Raw genomic sequence first — 27,147 nt, 5'->3', positions numbered from 1 at the left:
AATTAAGTTTGTTGCATAGCTAGAACATGTAAAATGCAGATGTTATTTATAACCTTCAACATATTTCATGTTCCAAATGCTACTGCTGAGGTCTGGATGTAGTCTGTGGGCTCAGGAGCATCCTGTGCCATCCCGTTATGTTTGCTCTGTGCCAGCATAAACCTCTCCTCCTCATGCTTTCATAACTCTGTGGGAGTTGATTAATGAAAGAGATTTCCAGCTATCAAGCTGGGTGCAAACTGTTCAATTATGCATCTTGGAATCTCCTTATATCATGTTTTAGTCGCTTCGTGAGCTCTGTGGGACCCATGTGTGTGGGAGGCCCAGCCAGAGACAAGCCTCAGTGGCATGAGCTATATTTGTCTGAGTGATGACCTTTGCCACGGCGACAAATTAAAGTGAAGCGATTGGTGCAGCACTGACAATTTGCTCTTTCATGAGGTCTTTGCTGGGGTTGTCACAGTGATCCTGACAGGACTCAATTCACAATCCGAGTTAATCAGAATGCATGACTGGGGAAAGCAAGGAGGCAGCAGGCTCAGGCTGTAAACAGTAAAGAAGCCGTTTACAACCTGACGCAGACATCTGTCCTCATCAGGCACAGCTGCTCTGAGACTGCCTTATGATTGTTTGGTTGCTTTTGCAGACACTCGTGCCCCTTTCACATTTTATATTGGAGTATGCAATTTGTTATACAGCAGTCTCTTTAGCAGGTATAATTCTTGGTGGATAAAAAGCCGTGGGTGATGCGCTGGCAGGCTTTGAAAAACAAAACATTCACATCTCTGCAGGTGAAAGTTAAGATTATTATACCTTTCGGAAGCACTTCGATCTGAATTTCTTTTTCAACACTACTCAGAAATTTGTCTCAAAGTAAGCGAGTATGAGGCCTCAAAGAGCCTGTTTCTGTTTAATCAGTCTATTTTGGCTCCCACATGATGGGCCTCCTGTACAGAAAATATGTCAGCAAAATCTGCTGAAATGAAATGTAATATGTCTCTGAGCAAAAGGCATCTGAATGAGGGATGTATTTCACCACATGAAGATCGGCGAGTTGGTGCAGTGCATATACATTTCTGCCCTCACGGGTGATTTAGGCAATTAGCCAGTCCAGACTTGGTTCAGACCAAAACATCTCAACAAACACTAATATTCATGGTCCCAAGAGGAAGAATTTAGTCATCATGATTGTTCATTTAGTGCCATCAGCAGTTCAGAGGTTTCAATTATTACTCTTGCTATGACAGAAAATGACTGACTATAGCATTAAATCTGTAGTTGGATTATCAATCTAAACATAATGTCTCTCTTCTTACAGCTCATGGCAATTTTGTTAGAATTTCAGACATGCCTACATACACATGTCTGCTTAATGAACTGGCAACTGAGCGCAGAGTGCATGATAGTTGTTTAAAACAGAGATAAAGAAATAGATCTTTTTGCAGTGTACAACCACCACTTTTCTCTCCAGGCTTCTGTGTTTGTGGTTGGTGTTGATTCCCCTGCGAGCAATGTAACAGGTGGGTGGATGGACAAAACAAAAGATCAAATCAATAGTTTCAGCCACCGCTTAATTGCACAGTGGGAGCCAAAGGTTTTTTATTACGGGCTCTGGTCAAACTTTTAATATACCTCAAGCCTCTGGAGTATGGTGTTCCCACACACCTGGCTTTGTCTAAGAAACAAATGCCTTCCCTTCAGTTTTTATACACTCTGTCTTCCAGTCAACCTTAGCAACTTGCAGTTTTCAGGGGAATAGTTTACAAACAGCAGAGAATGTAATGAAGTCACAGTATCTGAATTAAGCCGCTTATGAGATTAGAGTATTCAACCCACCTTCTCTGGTGTGGAAATTATTAGAAAACAAAAGGTTTACCAAGCAGAGAGATTTAAACTGAACTGGAGATTTTCCTCCTCACTTCAAATGTAATGCCATTGAAATGTGGATTGCAAATTAGTGATGCAGTCTCACTTTTAATCAAATGTGGGACTCGGGGAAAAGGAAAGCACCTCCGAAAATACTTGCTGATGAGCCCCTTTAAGCTTGACATTTCAGTGTTATGGTTATATGCGATTTTGTGCCTTTGGATAATTTGACAAAAACAATCAATAATTAGAATATCATGGTGAGGTGGAGGATGCTTAGTGAGGCAATCCCAATTTCCCTGTGAAACACAAGAATGTACTGCGCTCCAAATATGACACAAATGATCCAAGATCAATGATCAAAGATTACACCTAATGAATGCACCATCCTAAGTCTCATATAACTCACACAGCTAACATGGTGAGGAATTTGAAGCGTGACCCATCAATTTTATTAATCAGGCTTCCGCTGACATATTAATGCATTCTCATTTGCTTAACAAATCAGTCAAAGGGCAAGCTTCAGAGCTGCGCTTGTGCTCCATGCAGTACATCTCTGTTTGTATAAACAGCTTGTTCCCTCAGACAGATGCACATAGTCAGACTGTTACATGTCTGAAGAGTGCTATGTAAATAATGCACAAGTGTAAAGCATGAGCGGTGGAACGTGTTATAAACCATGCAGCATCTCAGAAACTTGTGTCCGGGGATTTTTGCTCCCTGCAAAACATTCAGAGTGTAACAAGAATAGTGCCAAAAATAAAACTCATCCAGCAGCTCATTCCCGGGGACAACATTACTGAGAGTCTATAGCCATGCTAGGAGCTCTCTGAGGCTGCATGTAAGGCACAGTGGTGCTTTGAGCTAAATGCTAATGTCACAAGGCTCAAACATGCTGATGTTTAGCAAGTATAATGTTTACCATGTTCACCCATTTAGTGTAGTGTGTTAGCATTTATTTGCAAATTAGCACTCAAGTATTTAAAGTTTTGACTTGATGATCATGCAAGAAGAAAAGGAATCATCAAAATTACGACAATTTATCCTGCTGAGGACATGAATGTATGGACTGATAGACTGCCATTAAAATGGGTACAAACGTCAACCTCAGCTTGGTGTTAGTAGAAAAGTAAGCCGGGCATCAGGAATTCCTCCTCTAGGGACCATGAGTCTGTACTAATTTTTGTGCCCATCAGTCAACGAGGTGTTGAGACATTTCACTGTATAATTAAAGTTGGCCTGCTGGTCGCGCTAGTTGAAAATTCTACCACCAAAATCATTAGGAGTCATCTTCTGGGCATACTGAATATCTGTAACAAAAATCATGTAAATAAAAGATTTGGTACAGTAGTGAAGCATTATAGTAGTGATCATCAATGTACTGCAGTACACAGTGTTATTATGTTATAGGAATTTTCTGCAAAGGCAAAATAAAAGTATGACTTTCCCCTTCAGCTTTTCAAGTTGAAACGAACTCACTTGTAACTGCTCTCATCCAGCCCACACACTCTGTACCAAGGGAAAAATCTTTTTAAGTTAAAAAAGGACAACAAAAACTATTGTTCCTCTTCAGCTTGCTTTACATAACTTCAGTTTGCTATTTGATTTCATGCCGTTTGATTTTTTGTTTTTTCTTTTCCATGCCAGCCGCTTTCTGGGTAATGTTAGATTCAGAGGTCATCACTGTCCAGCCTCCTTTCCCCTTCAGCAAACAGATGTGTGGGCAAAGCACAAATAAGCTCCTGAAGCTTTGCTGGGTCCATAAATAACCTGTTTGTCTTAATCCATCAAGTTTGTGGATGCAGAAACCAGTGCCTTTGTAGCATGTGGGGGCTGAGTATTGGCTGGATGTCTGCAGCATCATGATGTATAAGCTTGTTCTTTGAACAGGGGTCTGGTCCACTACAGGGCTATTATACCAACCTAGTGCCACCAATCTATCAGTCTTAAGCACTGTACAGCCTATTTCGCTTGGCAGCGAGCCACCAACACCCTCTGTTCAGCTATTTCCATACTCAAATCTATGGATGTGACTGATTCATGAGGTGTGTAGACACATGGTTAGAAGCAAACCAGGATAAATTTTTAACCTTAGTATATGAGAGTATCTGCAGTGCTGGAAGAAGTACTCAGATCCTTTACTAGAGTAGAATGGTAATGTTAAAAACAAAAAGAGTTGAAAATTCATGCATCAATTAATTAATAATAAATAATTTAATTGTTGTGTCTGGTCAAGCTGGTTTTAACTAATGTGTATACTGTGAGGTCGTTTCTCTTATGATTAATGGGATAAGACAGAAGATTTTTTTTTGACATTTGGCTAGTTTTTTATTTTACTTTTGTTTTGCTTTCTTTTTGTGAAACATTGAATTATTTGAGCTCCTTGGGCCTCATACAATTATTTAAAGGAAACCATATCAGAAGTTTGGAGGGGAAAAGGCTCTGTAGATAACATGCTTACAAATTATAGACATTATTCTAAAAAAGACTGTCTGGGAACTGCATGTTTTTATATCTAACGCTGTATATATAGTTCATTTTAAAATCTGCAGCTGTCAAATAGAAATGTAGTGGGGCTTTAAGTATCATGAAATGGAAACAGGCACACAGAAAGGGCACTTTACAAAGCTTGAGGGTTTGATTTTTTTGGCCCATTTTTGGGTCCAGAGACACAAGACAAATACAGACAACATGCTGTCCTCGTCCCCAAAAAGTCTCCTCAGCAGTCATTTCACACTTCTGAGCAGCGGTGTTATTTTTTCACTTTCTAATTATATCCTTTTATCAGGCCACCCTGTGATTGGTTTTAGGTGATAAGCAGGGAGTCAGAATGAAAAAAACAAGCAATCGTAATGTTGAGAATTAGAGAGAGAAAACTGCTTTTTTGTTATCTCACCAGGGAGTAAAATGGGAAGCAGAAGTCGATTTTGAAATGTTACGTGCGCATTACTGCAAGGTGATAAGGTGTGGCATGGCAATCAGCTTCTCACTTTGTCTTCCAGGAACTTCTACTTTTTGTTCTATTAAATCTTTGCAAATATTTTTGGTGCAAAGATTTTTTTTTTTTCAACATGTGAAACTTTGTTGAAACAGAGGTTGTATACTTAAAAAAAAAACAAAAAACAACCAAAAAAAAACTTATGCTCTGAAGTTTTCTCTCTTTTCATGGCAATCACCTCGCTGATTATCCCGCCGAAAGATCAAGACGAGCAGGTTTCAGAGGAGTGTCTTTGTGTTAGCAACCACTCCCACAGGGACACATTCATGCATATCTGCTCTTTTTGTGGAAATCTGGTAGGACTAGGTGGGAGGATGTGAGCATAGGTGCATTATTCAAGTCAGACCCTTTCACTTAGACATCACTTGGGGTCACATTAGCATTGCTAATAAGTGACGGGATGTTGCAATCCTTCTGTCTTAATGATTTAAAGGCAAAAAGCAGGTAGGAGGGAGACTTATTCTGCTCTCTTTCTAACATGGGTTAGTTTTACCCAGTACCCCATATTTCTTTCTGCATGATACAGCAAGGCTTTTGATAAAATACACGAAGAGGTCTGGAAAATACTTATTCTCAGTTATATTGTATGCAGAGTAATCTTCGTTAACGGCATGGCACGGTGAGGAAAGCATGACAGAGAACAAAAAGAGAGCGCTGGCTCTCTCGGAGACCTGCTGAAACTCTGGAGCACTTACAGTCTATTTGTTTTTGAATCTTCTCAAAAAGAAACTCCAGATGCACAGTCTGAGAACAGAATGAAACTAAAAACAGCAGACGCTTATTTATTATTTTTTTTTCCTGCTCTGAAATAGTTGCAAATGGCTTTTCGGTGCCAAGTCACATTGTTAGAATGCTGATGGATGCCAACTGCTTTGGAAATTGGCGAGGAAATGGCTAAGACAAACATCTGAAGCTGTGTCTGTAACAGGGCTGTTTGTATATCAAAGATGCACCATCTAAGTATAATGAGCACGAAATAGATATTAAAATTTAATCCCGCAACTTGTAGTCATACAGGTTTGCTGTTGCATGGCTGCTATCCACTTTGTACTGTTATACCTTGTTATCCAGACTCAGAAACTAGCAGAGTGTGGTGAGAGACACACACACTGCCTGCAGGTTTTCTATATAAAATCCAATAAATTCACTTTTGCAGACATTATATATGGTCTCACAGGGTGTTCTCCTGCATTCTCATATAGCCCTATTAAAAAAGTAAGTTCATACTCCAGCTGCAGCAGCTGACGCACAGAACAGCAACTTCCTATTCACCTTGGCTTCCTATTTGATATTGTAACTGATCCTTGGCAGTAAGGAGTGATCAGCAGCTTTTGCTACAATTAAGACCTGGGCTACACTTCCTCCTGTTCTTCATCGAGACACGTGACTCCGAATGAAATCCTTTGCTTTACAGAAGCTTTGCAGAGCAGTGAATTGAGGCCAGTGGACACTACAAAAATCAAAACATACAAAATATGTCTTTGTCAGCACTCTAAATAGAAACAGTAGATAGATACAAATGAAATTTACATTGTCCTGCTTTTATTGCTGCTACTTTAGGTTGTTATGACCTTGTACTCAGATAATAAGGTAGAATAATGCGTGACTTGTGTCATGTAAAGTGCAAAGTAGTGATGAATATTAAACATTCTGTCTCACAAAATGAGCTACAAATTGTTTTGGATAGGTATTGTGGCAATTTTTTCCAGTGTTTATTGACTATGTATTGTATGAATGAAAGGGAAAAGAAACTTTGCATCAAAATGTGAAGTTTGGTGAAAAACTTTTAACAGAAATATGAAAATCATTTGCCATTTGTCTTCATTTATTTTAGTACAAATTCAAATTTAATTTCAATAAATGACACCTTTTTCTTTTTGAAATTGTACTACTGGATAAAATGCCTAAACGGTTTAGAATGATTAAGCTTAATACACATAAGCTTACATGTCAATTACTGTTACAGAAATTGAGCACAGAATTTTTAAAAAAACAAACCACGAATCAAATTACATTTAAACTGACAAAAAACATGTAATTACATTTAAAAAGATGACAGAAGTGCTTTAATGGGGTAATTAAAAACATATCACAGCCCTAAATTAGCTTATGGAAATTGTATGACTGATATGAGTAATTACAGCACTGTGATAACTCTTCTGCTTTATTGCCTTTTTCCTTTTTAAATCCTTGTTTGTCTATACTTTGTATGTCTGTACTATATAATTTTAGGGTGATTTTATCATTTTTAACACGAAACATCATCAATTTGATGCTTACACTGCACAGTGTTTTTGCTTTATTGAAATGACAAGTATGGGGTTTTGGGTATGGATTTTGCTCAGATTCTGCAGCAGTGAAATGGAAAACAAAAACCGATTTCATGCTTACTTCCACAATTACTGTAAGTATCATCTCTTAGTATGTTGTTTTATCCCTGTACTCTTGGATGACTCATCTCTATTAGGTGGGATCCTTGTTCACAGGGAAATTTCTCAAGGACAGATCATATCTCTTTTATAGTCACACTGAAACATGTGATTTTATTTGGCGACGCAGTGATTTACATAACTAAATTTGCAGGGAGTTGCAGTCAATCAAGCAAAAGAAAATAAAAATGTTCTCATTGCTCTGAGCCGAACAGGCTTCATTAGGGTACTATATTTGTTGCTGTACTTGTGTGCAATTATAACAAATCGAGATTTACTGCAAATAGTATATATATTTTAATTTCTTGATCAAGATGAGATCTATGAAATAATCAATGAATGCTTTACAAGTTCTATGAATTGTTATGTTCAGTTCCTGCTCCCGGAAGACGTGAAAGCCAATATTCAACCGAGAGTATCAGCGTATCAAGCTCAATATGAATCTGAAAGAAAAAGATGTGTGTTATGTGCTTGACTATGGTAAACGAAATATGTGTAGCTCTCTTCTAATATAATGGTAGTAGTTAGTAATGCAACAAGAAAGGGCCGAACTGCGGTTCGACATTTCACGGTAGAAGAAATGCACAATGAATGTTTAGATTCTACTCTGGAAATAACTGAGAGAAAACAGGTCTATTACAGCACCATGTAAGGGAGAAAAAAGCACGAATGCCCAAGGACAGGTTATGGTGTCCCTGCTATGCAGTAGATTGATAGCTATAAAAACCTGGATCTCTTTACCACGCAATCATCATGGGATCTCGTTTACACAAACAAATCTGAAAACAGCATCTGAGAATAAACTAATGGCTCATGCTTGCAGGGCCCACACAGGTCAAATCGATGGGATGCTTTGGCTTTGAATACTCTTCTAATGTATTGCCAAGGGTTTTCCCATGTCACCCAATTTACAAGTTGGGATATTTGTACATGCCGATAAGATGCAGCTCAAACTTTAGATTTTCTTCCTCCTGTGATGCTAAACTCTTCTTTATTACAACATTAAAAGCAAGTAAACCCTTGAATATATGTTTCCATGAGGGGCAAATGCCAGCTGATCTGTCTTGGATGTCTTATTGACGTTCCTATTGGCATATTTACTGTACTGCAAAACATGACATCCCAGATTGACAGCCATGCATAATCTGTGCATCTGCATACCCATAACTCACACCTACCTAATGTATGCACTAAAGCTCAAACAGATTTACACAAACCTCCCTAGAGACTTTAACTGTGTAATTCACATGTATTTGGCACCAACACAGCCAACCCTTTTCACTCTGGACTCCACTATGTTTATCAAAAGGAAAAAAATAAATAAATAAATAGGTCAGTGAGGTACCACTGGGACTACTCACCGACTATACTGTGCAACGCTGAACATGTAGTATTAAAGCCTGTATGTGTAGAATATGAAAGATAGTAAAAAACAGAGGCACAGTGGAAATCTTAAAAACGTATTTCCATCCAGTCACGTTTTGTTTGTTCACAATTCGCTCAGTAGTGTTCACTTGACAATTGTAAAAATGAGCGTTTTATCTGCATTTGGTAATCTATGTGAGAGAAAATCTGAAAAAAAAATCTCAGACATCAGTATGAACTTTTCCTGCGCCTGACGAAACAAACATCATTCGTTGAGGTGTCGTTTGTCTTTGCTTTTGATTTTCAAACTGGAAAAACATCAGGGTGCTTCTTTTAAACTATCCATCAAAATCGCTTAATGAAGAAGTCTGAGGTGAAAGACAGTTCGTGCACCTGCAGAATCGTGCGTCATTTTAACACCTGCAGGGGTTTAAATAATAGATGACATTGTTTTTCCGGTGGTGATTTTAAAAATGTGACTTCATTAATAATATATTGAGGCTGTTGTAGGTGACTTTTTGACCACTAGGGAGCAGAGAAAGTCCAAAACATGCAGGGCAGTAGACGTGGATGTATCATTTACGAAGCTGATGGCTAATTTGTTACCAGACAACTACCTACTTAAACATTTAGAGGATACATTTTTTAAACTGTAAGCCCAATACTGTAAACCCAATACTGCTGGTTGTTTCCATAAGATACAAATTTCATTAATTGTTGGGCAGGTGCATCACAGTAAGCTTCTGCTAAAACTGTATCAGTTTTATACAGGTGTCTGTGAGAGCCATTGTGACTCCACTGTATCTCTCGAATTAACTGAAAGCTGTAGATAAGACTGTTGAGTGTCAGTGGGATCAGCAGTATAGTTACACATTCGATTGTAGGGAGTCATTCTGAAAGCAAATGGTAAATGGACTTCATTTTTCTAGTCTACAAACCGCTTTACCTCATGAACCACAGCAGCTCCAAAGGGGCTCTCGGGTTCCTGCTTGTTCCTGGCCTCCAATTGTCTGACTATGTTAACTAAAAATATTGCAGATACCAAAATTTGAGCTTTGAAGTATTCCCCTAAAAACCCATTGGTGAGTTGTACAACTGCATTTACAACCTTCTATGGCTTGGAATAAACGGTACAAGAGCACAATCCACAGCATTCAAACAGGAAAAAATTAAACTGCTTAATCCTCGAGAGGACGGCAAATTTGTTTAAAAGGAGGGCACTGCCTTTCTGAGATAAAAGATCATCCAAAATGATAAGTTAAGAAAAATGCACATGCTGCTCTTTTTTCTTGAAGCCTCTTGAATATGAAACCATCTCAATGTCCAGCAAGCCTACAAATTAAACAATCAAAAACTTTGTTTGTATGTGCCTTTCAACAATGTTACAAATCGCCATGTGATTGACCATGTGATTAAGTTTAGGCACAAAAATAACTTAATTGGGTTTAGGGAATGATCATGTTTGGGCTAAAACAAGCCCTTTGCCAGGTTTATGGGACCTTCAACATAGTGGTTACACTTGTTCCCCAGTGTTAGCTATACTGATCAGCTGAGATCTTCTGCTCATGGAGCCGTACTAACAGTGCCAACATCAACCCAGATATACTGCATGCAAAAGACATTGAGCAAATTAGCTGCTGGGCTCAAAGTTACCCAACATCAAACAAACAAATCAAACAAATTGATTCCTTAAGCTTAAGCTTCCTTAAGCTGACTATTTTGTTTTCACACAGAGCTAGATCATATCTTCAAGAGACTTTGCTTTCACCAGCAACAAGCACCAACAAACAGACTTACCGTGGAGGAGCACAACAGGCTTCTGTTTGGGGGTTGTTGCCGGGAGGCAGAGTAGGTCGTCCACTGTAGTAGGTCGGTAGTCGTGGTCGTAAGCAGTCATCAGGAAGTGAAGTGACTGTCCCTCACAGCTGTATCACAGCATTAGTTTAACAGCCTGTGGAAGTCCAACAAATAGTCATATTAGCAACAGATAACAACAAGTCCAACAGGTTAACCTCCAAAAACAAAGTAAAACTTGGCAAAACTTCCAAGTTTGTTGTCACATCATGGCCAGCCAGTATCAGTCCATCCTTGAGCTTGTATTGTTACCAGGTTTTACAGCTGGTTTCAGTGATTTGTTAACTTTCCTGTTTACCTGCCTTGGTGATTTAGGAATCTAAAGTTGTAATTTGATTTTCTCGTGGTTACTGAGTTTAAGCTGAATGTAATAGCTTATATCGATTCACAAAATCTTTGCATTGTTTACAAAGGCAGCACCATCTACGTGGAGGCTGTTGCTGGTTATTTGTTATTGTATTGCCCTCAGTAGTCTCAAAGTTGTCTGAGAGTTTAAGAGTCACTATCAATTCAGTACAGTACAGAATTAAAGATACTGTTGTTAATGTTTTTAGTGCAGTGCTAAAGACTTTAAGTGTTGCAAAGATAATAAGAGGAATGAAACTGACACATCCCTACACTTACAATTAATCATACAGTACTGGTGGTTTAAGTGATTCACTCTCTAAAGTCAGCCTTTAAGTGTTACATACATTTCTAATAGAAATGTATCAGTAGTAAGTTGTTTTGACTGATACTGCCATCGGAGTCTCCCGCCCACAGTCCTTCCTGCAAAGAAAAATTTGCCCAGTGATGAAATATTCATCAAATGTTAAGGATTCAACTTATGAAGTAATTTTCTATACTTCATTTGAAGTGTTTCTTAAAATTCTAGATGCTTTGAAGTGAGTGCTTTTTCTATTTGTATGTTGAGAGAGTGACAGAGCGCACACATGCACACATGGTACTTGAGGGTCTCTCAGCAGCCCCATTCGCTCCTCTGTGTCACTCATTTCCCTTGCTCTGCGAGTTTTCTCTTCCCTTGTGGACCCTTGAGGATCCAAAAAACCTGTGGTTTATGTACACTTCATATCTCAGCTGCAATCGTCAGAGGGGGACCAAGACTGTTATCCCAGCAGAGAACAACACATCATTTTCTCCTGTCAAGCCTTCTGTTAGGCCTCATCACAGAGAGCAAGCACTCAGGATCCATGATATTATTAGTCTCCCAGGGAAGGTTGTTCATTCAATTTTCCCCCACAACATTGCACTGTAGCAAGGTCCTTCAGCGTAGAGAGAAAAAAGTGAGAAACAGGAGATAGTGCCACAGCTTGTGTTAATCTGGTCTCTGTGCTGAGAGGTATATCTTGAAAACAAGATGATCCAATATCCAGCAAAATGTATGGAATGTTCCCCACTGCCTGCTCTTAACAGAAACTCATATCTGCCGATTTCTCAAGGTTTGGTTATGGGTTACTTGTGCTTTCAGTGCACGGCTGGAAAGCCCTCAAGTCTACCACACAATGCTATGACACCGTCACGGAGATTCTCAGGCTTGATACAAATATTTGCACCTCAATCGGGGCTTGCAAACAACTTCAATGAAAAAGCAACTGGACTTTTTTTTTTTTTTCCAACATACACCAGGTCCAATGTGAGGCATCTGATACGTTCAGAAGAAAGGTGCTTCTGCTGTATTTTTAACAGGGCTGCACAGTTCAATCCCACTCTCACTTTCAAAGCCCAAGGCTTAATCCCCTCACCGGTGAAGGCGTTTGTTTGAGGATCGCCCTCATCGCTGGCGCCCGCCTCTCCGTCCTTGCTATGTCCTCCAAAGGCGTACTGGCAGATGTTCACTCAGGATTCCTCTTAAATAAGCCTTCTCTCCCAAGCCTACAGTACCCCTCACCTCCTCTTCTAATTTATTTCTCTTGATCACTTCGAATGTGGTTTTCTTTCATTGATGGTCTGCAGACGGTCTTGCTAAATGTCTGCAGTAACTAAGGCCTAAATTCCAGCACAAACAATTGCACATACATATACGTTTTGGGGGATGCTAAATAGGTTTGCTCTGATTAACTTGTAGCCTTTACAATAAACAAGCTATTGTTAAAGGCTGCTGTCCAATAAGGAATAATGGTAACCTTCTGAATAGTGTGAGTTTGTTCAATAGAAGCAAAAGAGAAGTAAATTATATTGACCTTTATTTGTTTAAGATACTACAGAGGAGATGACGAGAATGGAAAATCATAAATAAACATACATTAAAGTATTTATGATTTCTCTTCATACTGAGTATGCCACTCAACTACACTGAAATGATATTGCGACAAGTTTATCATGGTCTGTAAGAAGTTTAAAAACATCAGCCTTATCGTGGCAATGCTATGACATACTAATATTTCTTTTAAAAGCACTGGAGATTTACCCTTTTTGTTTAAAAGGGTTAAAATTCTAAGGTGTTGTTTATTTCTTATTTAATTATTTATTGGTTCATTTCAGCTGTGCTCTTACTATCAGCAATCTACCAAGAGGTCTTCCCCTGCTAACATAAGGTTCACTGTTCTATCTGCACCGTAAACCCTGGGGAAGTATTTTACTCATTTGTGTAAAAGTTTTCACTATGGAAACACCAGCCCATAACATCCAGTCACTGTTATTCAGAGGTGTAACAACAGCAAATAGTTTGTCCTGTTTCACATCCGTCCTGCTGACATTTAGAATAGTTGTGATCATGTCATCCTGGAATGTTTTATTCCTGTTTCCTGGATCACAAGGCACTCTTTCTTGTTTCATGGCCATCATCAGTGACCTCATTACCAGCGCTTGGACCCGTGTGGGCAGCTATAAATCTCTTCTGAGCTGTCAGCCAATCCCAACTGGCGGATATGATTGTTATCCTATGAGAAATTTCCCTGATGCCTAATGAGGCATTTAAGCTGCCGTGGTCGCCTTGGATAGAAAGTAGGGCTCAGGAAGAGGAGTAATGTCCTCATTCAAATTTGACACACTTGAAGTAAAATGCTGACCATTTTGAAGTCGTGAAAGTGGGAAGTGGGTGAGGGAGACACAGTCTTACTAATGATTTTCACTCCTATTCAGCAGTTTCGGACCAAACGGGTATTAGACAGGGGACTTTTTTATTAGATTTAAGCCTAGCTTCTCAGCAGCCTGCTGAGAGAAATCCCCCAACGGTCTGTGGAATCAAGGAAAATAATCGCAATCCTTGCATCATTTTTCATCACTTTTCACTGCTAACAGCAGACATCCAATCTTATTTTTTTTCCAAGCCATGCATATTAAATAAGAAACAATCCAAATGTAATATTGGCATGTAGATCGCTACTCATGACTTATTATGATTCAAAAGACAGAAATTTCAAACTGCAAACATTGCATTTGCTCTTTCATATTTAGTTGATCGTTTTCTCAATTTTCTCTCTTTTTTTTAAAAAAAATAAGCAGTAAAGTAAACATTTTTTGTGTCAACAGCCCAGATAATATGAGTTACTAATTCTTGAAAATCTGGGCTGACTCTCTCTCTCACACACACACACACACACACACACACACACACACACTATAGGGGATACAGCAAGAAAGGAAGGAGAGGAGCTGCCAGTGATTGATCGCTGAGCTGTCGAGCGGAGCTGTGGAAGGGGGATTGGAAAAGCTTAGATTTGAGAATATGCCAATAACTAATTCCCAAAGAAATAAACATCAGTTGTATTTACAGCAAATCAGAGACGCACCAAAAAGGAAAACACGTTAATTTTAATCTACAAATGTCTACATCGCACAGGGCAATCAAGTCATAAAATCACTATTCCTGACTTGATAGAGGGAGACGTGTTGAAGTGGATCACAGATATAAAATGTGGGTGGCAATTTTGATTTCCCTTTCTCGGTTGTTTAAACTCTCATATCATGAAAATGTAAGGATACAGATAGAGCGTATATAACTCCTGTACAGGATAACAGGTTGGAGGTATAAGAGTGATGTGGACCTGACAGTTTCAGAATGTGAGCATAAGGGAGGCCTCTGGGGTTATATTTATTCATATGCAAGCAGGAAGCATTTGGACCTGAGGGCTTTGAGCAGGAACATGTAAATACCTGAGCCACTCCCCTTGGGACAGGTAGCTACACTCTATCTATATTCAAACAGATAAGGCCATCATAGTACCAGTAAGTACAGCGACAAGAGATTTAGAAGACTAATTTCAAAGTCTTGGAATATTTTTCTGTGTGATGATAGCTTATAGTTGGCAATTTTAGTTTTGTAGCTACCTAGAGCAAGACCTAGAGTTTTACACTTAACGAAATAGTTTGACATTTTGAGAAATTTGTTCATTTCCTAGCTTACCAAGAAAGATTGATACCACTTATGTGTGTGTACAGCAGACAGCCAGGGAATGGCTGGTAACTTTCTTCCCTTCAGACAGAGCCAGGGTGGCTGCTTCCCCCTTTTTCTGTCTTTATGTTAAGCTAAGCTAACTGGCTGTTGGATGTAGCTTTATATTTGACATACAGACATGAGAATGGGATCAGTCCTTCCTCATTTCTACTGTAGCCCTAGCCATGAAAACTCTTCCTTAACTATTTATCTAGTTCTCGGTTGGTCCTCATGACATGAACGTGCCTTTAAATAACATTCATTCACTGAAATATCTGTTTGCAATATAAATACTGACATATCATATATCATAATAAAAAGCCTATGCCAGCCAATATTTACTATCACAGGGATTGTATGTGACAGAGGTATTACAAAGCTGAAAACTGGCAACACGAACGAGACAAACAAATTCTGTTTGTTGCTTTGCAAGAGGTCGTGTTGCAGCGAGCAAATAGCACTGATAATATTTATTACTGCATCCTGGAAGTGTGTGCCATATTTACAGTAACTGTAGATGAAACATCTGCTGTAGCACTGAGATCATGTTTGTTTCTCACAGTAAAAGACTCCCATAGAGCAGAAAGTCTGCTCCTGGCTGCCTGTGAGCCATGGTGAAAATCATAAGATATGTTTTACAGCATGATGATTCTCTTTCAGGAGCATTTTTACATTCAGTGAGACACATGCTGGGATAACACAATAACAGTAACACATGGGTTAGTTTACATTAAGAATTTCCTCAACTGGAATGAATTATATGAAAGTCGAAAGAGATTGCATTTGACTTGAAAAACGAAAGTTCTGAGACCTAATTCCTCAGAGGAAATAAATATCTATATTTTTATCCATTTCATTTTTCTCAAAAGGCCCTTTCCATTTCCCTCTGGAGGAAGAACAAAACTTGTCAAATATGATTTGTTGATGTGTTCCTTCAATTTTATCCTTTAAACCTTCACAGCCTATATATCTTCAAGCCTTCAGACTGGGTTATCTGTACTGACAACATGGTGAGGGTTTTCCAAATATAAAGACCATTCATGTCTGTAAATGCATACAATGCAACTCGTTGGCATTTACGCGTTCACCAAATGATTATTATTGAAGTCATTTCCTGGCTTTGATTATTCAAGGAGGTCAACAGGGTATAAACCGAGAGCATGGGGGTAATGGAAATGTCAGAATGCCACCAAGCAATGAAGGGCACAGATACAGTATATTTGATTCACACCAGTTTACTCAGATAGCTTTGTTACTGTATCTCCATCACTCCCACACAACACCGCTGCATAAACCCGATAGTCCTCTGAGTCAGAGTTGATGTAAACAACAAGAGAGCTTCATGTCCAGCCAGAGCCTAGCAGGAGAATGGATATCAAGCCAGCGACATGTGATTTGCATAGACAGCACAGAGGGATTAGGCTGTGATCTGTAGCGTCTCAGAAAAAGGCAAAGCAAAAATGTGCAGCTGTAATTCATGAGCACCTCAAACCCTCAGATTTGTTTTTCATGTGATTCCAACCAGCAAATCCCGATCAGACAGTTATCCTGATAGCAGAAAAACAACCCGGCTTCACATTTAAATATCTGTGGTCCCAACTTTTATCAATGACAGACAGACAACGGCATGTCATGCAAGCATCATTCGGTATTATGTTCTCCTCCGCTCCATATCTGTGAAGGCTCTGTCGCAAGACAAACAACAGGTCTCTCAATTCCTCTTTCACACTTTTTGGACTGCCTATTTATTTATTTATTTATTTTTAATTTTGTGTTGTTGCCCCCTGACAGGCCTGTGGGGAAGTCTTTTTTTTTTTTTTTTTTTTTTTTTGTTTGAGGGAGATGTGGTAGTGTGGAGTGTATTTTTTAAGACGGCGCAGACTAGGTTGACATTATACCTACTCCTGCTGTGCTAGCTGAAGGGGAATCCCCAATGGCACCTTGTCGAGCAGCCATGTCAATCGTTTGTTTGCATACTGAATAGCTCCAGGCGCTGTGTTTTCCTAGCTGGGACAATAAGTGGCTGATCACTACCCATGGACCATCAGGAAATCGGTGTGCCAAACAGGGGGGGGAATCACTGGCATTCACAATCATGTAACTGTCAAAAAAGTAAAGAAACACATCTGTTGGGTTACAGAAATTAGGTGGTAGAAAGGTCGAAATTAAAAGGACACAGAAAGAGTTTTCATCATTGATACATTTGCTGATACATCATTTTACATAGAGTTGAGTGTAAGATTTTGGATCACAACACACTGGAGAAATGTTGTTCCTTAGCTTACATAGCAATAATTTTGCCCCCAATCCCAACTGAGACAAAAAGGTGGTGACGGAGATGAAAAGCAACTTGTCAGAGTTTTACTTTATGATTTATGCTGCTGATAAGGTCAAAGATTGCGAAACCTCAACATGAAAGCAATTCCTGTACTTTAATATGATAATAAACTATTTTCAATTAGTGTTTACCCTGCAGCTTAAAAGCGCAAACTTTCTAAAAGGGTTGAAAAGGACGATAAGTGTGAGCTGCAAAGTGAAAAGCTTGGAAAGTTAGCAGCGAGGATTCGGTGGTAAATGAGAGCCACCAAATCAAACGCTACTTTTCCCTTTCTGGTTCGAAATGAAAGGGCTTTTTGAAAATCAGTGATAGCATGAAAAAAGACGGACGATATGCAAGCGACCAAACATAATAACACACTTTCCGCTTTAGCTTTGTCTTGTGCTTTAGAGATGTTTCAAACTGTAATATGACCTTTTTTCCATTTCAAGCAGAACCAAGGAAGAAAAATATTCATATCTGTCCAGCTACTCCACATTAATGCTTTTCTGTCTTCTCAGTTCATAGTACACAATAAGACACAGTGGCTTCAACGCTGTCTTTGTTTGCTTCAGGTTACTAATAGCGACCCCTACTTTCTTATTTGCATTTGTAGAAAAGTGAATCTCATGGGTTGCTTGACTGCATCTAGGCCACTCATAGTCACTGTGAGGAAGAGCAGAGTGCACTTGACTGATTCCCTCATGACAGAAAATATTATTCTGCCATGACACTGGAGCAAAACTAGGCCTTAGCATGTTAACTAAATATACATACACATAAACAGGCTGTACACTGACACTTGTGAAATATCGCAAAATTCTGTTGCATTAAAGCACATGCTAAGACCCAGATAAAAATGTAAGCTCCCATAAATTGTGCCAAGTGTGTATGATACATGACAACCTGTCTTTGCTTTCGCAGCAGCATGTTGTAAATATAAGCTGCGTATGCTGTAAGTAAACCAATTTACATCTCTTGCACAGCTCTTGCATTTTTCGCACAGCTCCAGGGAGAGTGCTGTATGTTGGTCCACTGGGCTGCCAGCTACCTTTTCCCTCGGGATAAATCCTAGTGCATCTCGTCTCAAAACGTTACTTAGATAGCCCCTGTGGGACGCGAGCCTCCGAGGGGCCCTGTCTGCAGGAGGAAGCACCTACTTCTCTTTGTGCTCAGCTGTGTTGGAGTAGGAAGAAAAATGACAACCTGAATCTAATGCTGTTTTTCCAGAATATTTTTATGATCAAATTTAAATGTCTTAAACAGAACACAAGCTTACCAAAGGGTGATTTTTGAACACCACCATTTCTTTAGCTGCAAAATTAGATTCAGCAGCAAGTTTTTTAAGTATCATGCATCGTGCTGTGGAGGTAGGTTGCGTACAGCGTGTTTTTGGCGCTGCTTCAGAAATGAGCAGAAATATGCCTGAAAGCTGCATTGAGCTGAGGTGAATCAAAGTCACCATGCTCCTTTTTTTATGTTCTCTTTTGAATGCCGACAATGCGGCTGCAGTTATTCAAAGCATCAACTTTCTCCCCTTTCCTACTGATGCTCAGCACTCCTCTCTGCAGTTCACTTGCTTGATATCTCCCAAGATAATTTGATGGGAAATTTATTTCATTTACACATCACACCACACTGGCTGTAATTAATTGTTCTGCTGTTCGGTATACAATAGTTCACTGACTCCTTTGTGTGACTACACGCTTGTTACTGTTCCGTGATATGTGGTGCCGTGGTGAAACTGGTAACAGATGCTGCTGTCACCTAAAATGTCCACCTGCATGACTCCAAAACAAAGAATCCCAGGAATGAATAAACAACTGCCTAGATTAATGCATTCAGTTCTTGACAGGAGAGAGATTGTTTTTTTTTTTTTAAATTTCACAGACTATATCTTTTCATCCATCCATCCATTTTCTATACTGCTTATCTGTCAGGGTCGCAGGTGGCTGGAGTCTATCCCAGCTGACTGCGGGCAAGAGGTGGGGTTCACCCTGGACTGGTCGCCAGTCAATCGCAGGGCCAACACACAAAGACAGACAACCACACACTCTCACACTCACACCTAGGGGCAATTTAGAGTAGCCAATTAACCTAATGTGCATGTTCTTGGTATTGTGGGAGGAAGCCGGAGTACCTGGAGAAAACCCACGCAGGCACAGGGAGAACATGCAAACTCCACATAGAAGGGCTCAGACCGGGATTTAAACCTGGAACCCTCTTGCTTTGAGGCGACAGTGCTAACCACTGCACCACCGTGCCGCCCCTATATGTTTTATATTTGCATTATTATTGTTATTATTATAATTATTATTATTCTTAGTAATAGTAGTATGGTGTTTTGCATCTCTTAGAAAATTGACCCATCTATATCAAGCTATAATGCACTGAAATCTGATCTCAGATCTGTTTCGCAACTGATGACAGGGAACAGTCTTGACAAGACTCCTGAGGGGCCCTCGTACTTCACCCTTCAGCCACATGCGCCTTTTGCACACAGGTAGAAAAAACTCCTGATACACCTAGATGGCATTTTTCCATTTTCAACAGGCTGAGTAGGAAACTTTGTGACGTGCAAACAAGAGCAAACAAGTTGACAAGAGTTATTCTAAAGGTCGGAAGTTGTTTGCTATGGACTATGCTTAACAATGGCAGGGTCTTCACCTTGACTGCAGTGTTTGGGAGGTGGTAACACATCACAATTTGCAGCTGTAATGAATCTAATTCCATCGCCCTTCATACTCCACAGCTCCCATCAGGTGCGTCTCTTTGTCTGAATGCCACTTTATAGACTGATGCTGTTTTGCCAGAGAAATGTACTTCCCAGCACTAATAAACACGCCATATCCCATCACTTGTCTTTTTATGGAATAATGCACTATACCTAGCCCTTAGCAACTCTTCTACAGTCAGTGTTGAGACTGCTACTTCATCAATCAAAATCAATAAATTATCAGTGACTGATTTTTCTCACAATATAAGTCTAACATTCTGCAGGAAAAGTAAGTGTTGAAGATACTAAATATAAGTACCTGCATGTAATATAATCACTGAAATTGAAAGGATAATTTACATGAACCACAGGAAATGCTGCCCATTACATTCTGAGACCTAAATGCAAACTGCCTCGCTTGTCAATCATACACCACATATAGCCTTCTTATAGGAACTTCAGGATTTTCATTCTATAGAAAACACAGAATAGGAGGTAATCACAGACTGTGGTTGTTTTCTTTTTGATTTGAATAAAAAAAGGTGGAAAAATTGCACATGGTACCAGAATTACTTGTTCTTTAAAGCAGTCTCTAAAGTGCTTTTCAGTCAAGATCGTGAATGACTTTATGCCATTACATTTATACTATATACACTGAACAACACATGGCTGCCATGATACTGCATAGATGACAAAAAATATGTACCATATGGACCAAGAAGTATAAAAAAAGAAATAAACTGGCAAGATAAGTGCTATGATTCAGAGGTGATGAAAAGCAAACAACAAACAGCCTTTGGAACAGTACAAAAGACTGCTGAAGATAACTTAGCAGAAAGACACGAAAAGATGAAATCAGTTATTTATTATCATGTGCTCAAAAGTTGAATCAAAAGAGTTCAGTATACGAAGACAGACAGATTAGGCTATGAATAGAAATACAGTGATTGGAAAAGGCAGGTCTCGCCTTCTGAAAACTTTGCTACAGCAATTCATTCTGTGGCAGAAGGTAATTCTGATGTGACAATTTTTCCAGGTTACAAAAACTCGATTCGTTCTATTCTCTGCTTTCCCTCCTCGCACTTCATAACCCATCGCTGTTCTGTGTGGTTTGTCTGAACTTAAGACATCATGAGAACAAAAAGTTGCAGTGCCCTTGGGCGGACGCGTAAAGGGACTCTGTCGCTGCCAGTGCTGAGCTACAGATTCATTGTTCATTGAAGCAAATCTGACAAAAGGAGTGGAGGTCACGAGAAAGACAAGCTGATGTGGGAATGGAGCATTATATAAGGTCTGTAAAAATGTAATATGACTGAAGTGACACAAATTATTAGGAGGGCCAACTCATCAGTGCCTTATAGTGTAGGCAAAGTTCACAACAGGGCTTTGGTCCCCCGCCATTATGGACTGGCATCAGAGTAAGGATGACAAGAAGGGACGTCTCTAATTAGCCCTTGTCAGCCAAATGACATTCTAATCACGTGTTTCTGGTAATTACTTTACTTTTAAGATCTCTCTCCTCATCTTAGGTTGACACAATAGTGCTTGCCAATAAAATGAACCTCTTTAAATGTATTTGAAGCTTACTGGCTGAAGTAGTAGGAAGGAGGGATGTAAAAAAAAAAAGGAGGGAAAAGCTGCCTCGATCCACCGCTTTCAAGCCCTGAGGTGATGTGAAAAAAAATCTACTCATTTTATCATCTCTAGTGCATAAAATTGAGAGGTGTGTGGTGTATTTACATGGACTAACAGAGTCTTGACACTGGCAAGTCTGTACTTATCTGTTTGCACACCTTTTAGTTGGCTTTGGGTTGATAGCCCTGCCTTCCTGAACTTCTACCAACTGAGCTGGTTATATGTGAAATTAAAAAGGGAAATTATTAAACAGCCGGCTGAAGCTAAACATGGTTCCTGGACACAGGGCCTGGAGAGCGATTCATTTTCATCCCATGTTAGAGTGCAAAATTGATTCAAGCGTTTATGTATGTTCACATATTTCAGAGACTATCTAGCAGGTAGGTTGAAGAGGGGCTTTTAAAGAGAGAAGCTAGCCGAACAAAACAAAACTGAAAATTACGAATGTCCATCCCAGGAAAATTATAGAAAATTTAGAGGAAATTACCTGTTGTCCTAACAACAGACATTTTATGTGGCTGCTCTGGAGGTTGTTTCCACAGAAATAACCTGCACTCGTTGCACACAATATTCTGTGTGCCTGTCTTCATATGAAAAAGCCTTTGAATTTTCAGTCTACTTCTGCACAGACCTGCTGTGCCCTGTGTTGCAAAACAACTCCCCAACAGTTTCTGAAACCTCTCCCTGTGGGGAATCATTAGTTGGGACACATGTGACATCATTTGAATCTGTGACCTTGCAAGCCATACGGGACCACTGGATCGGTAGACACATCATTGAATAATACACAGCTCTTTTGCTGTGTGAAGCACAAGGGACAGCGAGAGGGAGAGCGGCGGAGCATTATACTAAAATATGTACCATTTCCACTGTGGTCTGCTGGGCCTTGTGACTGTTGTTTGTGCCGCCCTGGCTGTCTTGGCTTCCTGGTTCGTTCCATCTCTAGCTTGGGCCTCATTATGTGTGACAGCACTCAGAGAAAGTAGGTAGAGGTTGGAATGAAAGGAAGGGAAGGAGGAGGCTTGCTGTACAGAGATAGGCCTTCTCCTCCTCCTGATATCATGGATGAATCAATTGATGCTGTTTTGTGCACTTTTTCTGCTGACCCAGCATGAAGGGGGGTGGGGGGGGGTGCATATTTGGCCAGTTGCCTATGGCATTGTAGCAAGAGTTTGAGTTTGGCTCACTGTCACTATTGTACTGCCCCCCACCCCCACCCTCATGCTTCTTGCTTGCTACTGCACACACACACACACACACATACTCTGTGCTAAGTCCCCTTCCTCTAAAATGCATTTGTCGTCTGTGCTGTTATGGCATTGGACTGTCTGCTAGATATTAGGGTTGTGGGGGTAAATCTAGATGATGGATGAACTGTGTTGTGCCGTCAAAACCACTGCTTGATAAAAGAACAACACAGGACGGACGCACAAGACAAACAGATGGTGGAGGGAAAGCAAAACTCACATTAATATCTGGGGCAATTTGAATGTGCATCTATATGTGGCTTCCACTTGTAACAAAATGTCAGATGCTTTAAAATCAGTCAATACATTAAGCACCCCGCTCACAGCTGCACTTGCAAGGTAAACATTATTATAGGTCCTCAATCAAATGTTTTCGCCGGCATGTTGTGTCAACTCACCAGGCGTCTTCAGCTGACTGTGGGCAGAACAAACGCGCTGCTGTCTTGTCTGTAAGAGGAATAAATATTGATATGCTCCAGTGGCCTAGTATGTTAATTAAATACATGCTTATTGAAATTCAATGACAGCTGGAATTTCACAGTGAGCAGGGGATCTTGCTGCTCCCCAAGAGTGTAAAACATAATTGGTTGACAGCAAAAAGTAACACACAATTAGTTGGAGAGGTTTAATTAATATTATTCAGGCGAGGTCCTTGGTTTAGATGTGTCCTACAGTGTGCTGCCTGTCTGTTGTGCAGATGCAACAGATGTGGAGCTGGGAGCTCAGGGTGATTGGTTGACACGTACAACAGGGGTCCGTGGCTGGAGATGTAACCCTCAACGAAAACTAACGACAAAATAAACAAACAAATCCCCATCTCCACATCTATGCTTAAAATTGTCATGAAGCTTTTTTATCTCTACTCAGTTATGGTGCCTCTCTCTTCTTCTTTGGTTCTGTAGTAATCATCAGCAACTATCACAAGAGTTTGAAATAAAAAAAAACATCTGAATGTGACATGAACAAGGGTCTGCAGCATTGCTAGCAGCTCTGTGAGGCTGCTCTATGCACAGTAAAGCCAAATGCTAACATCAGCATGCTAATATGCTGAGCACGTCTAATGTTTTCCATGCTCTTCACCTTAGTTTAGTGTGCTAGCATGCTAACATTTGTTACTTAGCAGACATGTATTCAGAAACCAAACTACTGCATTATTTAGACCTGTTTGTGGAACTTATGGGATCACTAAAGTCAGTCAGGACTCATCCTCTGGCGACCATGAATGTATTTGTGCAAAATGTCATTTAACTCAATTCAATAGTTGTTCAGATATCTGAGTTTTGACACATCCACTAAGACAGATTGTCCCACAGACATTGCCGTGGCTCGAGCACTCCTAAAAAGCACACACTTGCAAGAAAGCACTGGCACACTGATGACACCGATTAAACTATTATTTGACTCTGAATATTTTGCTTGGGTCTCAGCAAAGCTTCAGTTCAGGAACATTTTTATGAGTGCAGCTGCTCCCTTAGCATGTATCCCACAGTCAGCCAGTTGCACACGAAGATCCTAAAACCCATACACTTAATTCATGCTCACCTTCCCCTATCACCACGGCTGTCTCCTCTTTCTTCCTACAGTGGCGTCGACACCTGGAGTCCTTTGTGAGTCATGTATCACACTCACTTAAATGGCCTCGCACGGCTTATGGACAACAATCCGCTTTGTTTTGGGCTATTGTACAAAACATTAAAAAGCAATTTGCTGGCAGACCTATTGAGCAGACCTGCAATCGGTCCCCCAACATCACTCCCCTGGTGAATTGTTATTGTCATTGAGTGGTGGTGGGGGTTTGGGGGTGGCAGTGACAGTAGGCGGGTGGGAAATTTCAGACTTTATTGAGCTGGGCTTCACAAAAGGCAAATGGAAGTGAATTTGAAGCGAGGATAACTGTGATAATGTAGATAGGAACACATACAGTCTGTGTGTAAATACTACTGAGTGATATCTGTTAATGGACTATTAATGAACTGCGAAGGGAGTCTGTCATCTAAATCATCATCATCATCTAAAATAAACAAGCTGCAAAACTTTTACACTTGCAAAAGGCAATTTACACTTTGTCTTGCTGTCATGTTGATTTTCACAGAGCTAAAAAAAAAATGATGCACACTAAAAATTTCTGGGTTATTAGTTGTTCTGGCCAAGACTGGGGACTGGGGAATATAAAAGACACAAAATATGCCAGAAAAATCAGGAAAATTTAACTATATTAAAAGTTAAACAAAAAAAGTCGATAATAAAATGAATTAAAATTAACTTTGGTATCTGTTATCACTCATCATTTGGAGGTGCCTGAGCTGATCCCAGCTGACACTGGGCAAGAAGTGGGGTGTACCTTGGATGGGTCACCAGTTTAACACAGGGCTAACATATAGAGACGAACAAGCAGTCATACTCATATCCAGACTTATGGACAATTTAGAATCACCATTTCACATGCACATCTTTGGACTGTGGGAGGAAGTCCAACCTGCTCTCAGTCATTAGTATAACAAAGACCGGGGCTCATCTGCTGCTGCTGATTGGTTTCTAGCTTGGGAAAATAGGACCACCTCTGGGTTTACAGTATGTTATGACTATGCTGTAAAAGCTGCAGCACATAAAGCTACTGTCAGATAATATTATATCTACAGTGTAAAATATTTTCCACCTGACTCACATCTACTCCTTAGGCTTGGTACTGCTTTCCCGTCTTGTTCCCAAGGACACACTGTAACAGGATTCCAATCCAAAGGAGAATTCTCCATCTTATGTGGTTTGACATGGGATCTACTTTACTTTGGCTGCCTTGGCCGTTATCACCACACACATCTCCCCTCATCGTTTATTTCCCCATACAGAAAGGATCAAACAAACATGACCTGCACTCTGTCACGGCCTCATATCATACCTACCCACCACATATTAAATCAAACAAAATGTGAAATGGAACGCTTCAGCTGCCGGGCTGTAAGCCACATGTCTTCAGTAAGCACTCAGCTACAAGAGAACACTATCCGAGTAACAAATATCGGGCTAGTGGAATGTTTGCTGACTGCACTGCGCTTTTGAAGGACCGTGGGTAAAGAGGTGTGGAAGAGGGGTTATTAAGATTAGCTCTTTTTTAATTAGTCAGGCCTTGTTGCAAATCAGTGCTCACTCCAAGCAGGTGCGACAGTCATTCAGTGACATGGATCATCTCAGTCCAGGGACTGATAAATGATCTCCAAATGAATCCCCAACATGTAGAAATTGCAGAACATGAAACGATAGCACCAAAACTTTTAGAAAAAGATAAGATAAGATTTCCTTTATTGTCCCACAATGGGGAAATTCACAAAAAAAAAAAAAGAGGAACGCTTCATGAATTTGCCTGTCGAAATATTCATGTCAAAACATTGACAATTTACCGCCTGCTAACATTTCACTGAGCAGCAGATGAAGCCTTGTGTCAGGTTGAATTGAAAGAGATACTCGTTTTGGAGGACGAATTTTAAGCCTTTTCAAAACCAAAACTACAAAAGTATAAGGAATGGATTTGTGCTAATCTGTGCTAAGGTAAGATGCATATGTGTGCAGGTCCAACTAAGAAAGAGATGATACGTGCTTTCCATGTCTTCTTTCCATTAGCTAACTTGTGGATATGCTGACTTTTTGATGCTGTAGAATGTAGTTAATCTACTGGTTTAATTACATGTAGTTCTGCAAAGTCTGGCAGATATAAAAACAACTGCTGTTATAATCATCATGTCAGAAGAATATTTTCCTCCACTAATAAAATACAAGCATGTGAAATCCGTGACCAATGATTTATGTCATCATATTATGATTAATTTCACATCTGGTCACAGGAGTGATTATATTATTGATGTAGTCACTGTCAATTTGTCATGGATATAATAGTAGCTGCTTCTTGGCAAATGATTGCATTATTAGCCATAGAAGGTACAATGGGAGATTAGTGTTCGCCAAGGCTGCCTGACAGTGTGTGGGGTACATTATCCTGTGTTGTGTGTCATTTTCCCTGTCAAACGTCATTTTTATTTAATTTTTTCCCCATTGGCTGCATTATAGATCATTTGCTGCACTTCTTTCTTCTTGTGTTATCCTTAAACTAAGGCGATTGATTGAAGCAACCACGGGGAAAATATAGCTTAAGGATAGAAAGTGATGAAATAATTAACCAGTTGTTGTTATTATCCTGATCACTCTAGCAGGGCTTGACACAAAATGTCACCAGTAATTAAAATAAAAATAGCCCTGGAAAATGACTGATGTGAAGATGAACTGAAGAGCTCTTTGTATCAGTTAAGACACCTCACCTCTATAGTGCTCTCATAAGTCATATTATTCAGACAGC

General features: G+C 39.8%; 1 long non-coding RNA gene across 1 annotated transcript in view; it reads right to left on the bottom strand.

The window, feature by feature from the left end:
• Positions 1 to 27,147, bottom strand: part of LOC124054351 — a 218,321-nt gene that overhangs the window by 156,753 nt on the left and 34,421 nt on the right. Inside the window, exon 2 of the long non-coding RNA XR_006842359.1 lies at positions 10,456 to 10,609. This is a non-coding gene — a long non-coding RNA (uncharacterized LOC124054351). The remainder of the gene's footprint in view (positions 1 to 10,455; positions 10,610 to 27,147) is intronic.

This window comes from Scatophagus argus, chromosome 23, assembly GCF_020382885.2.
Source record: "Scatophagus argus isolate fScaArg1 chromosome 23, fScaArg1.pri, whole genome shotgun sequence".
Lineage (NCBI taxonomy): Eukaryota > Metazoa > Chordata > Actinopteri > Scatophagidae > Scatophagus > Scatophagus argus.
Note: the sequence above shows the minus strand (reverse complement) of the source record. Positions and strands in the feature narration are given on the sequence as shown.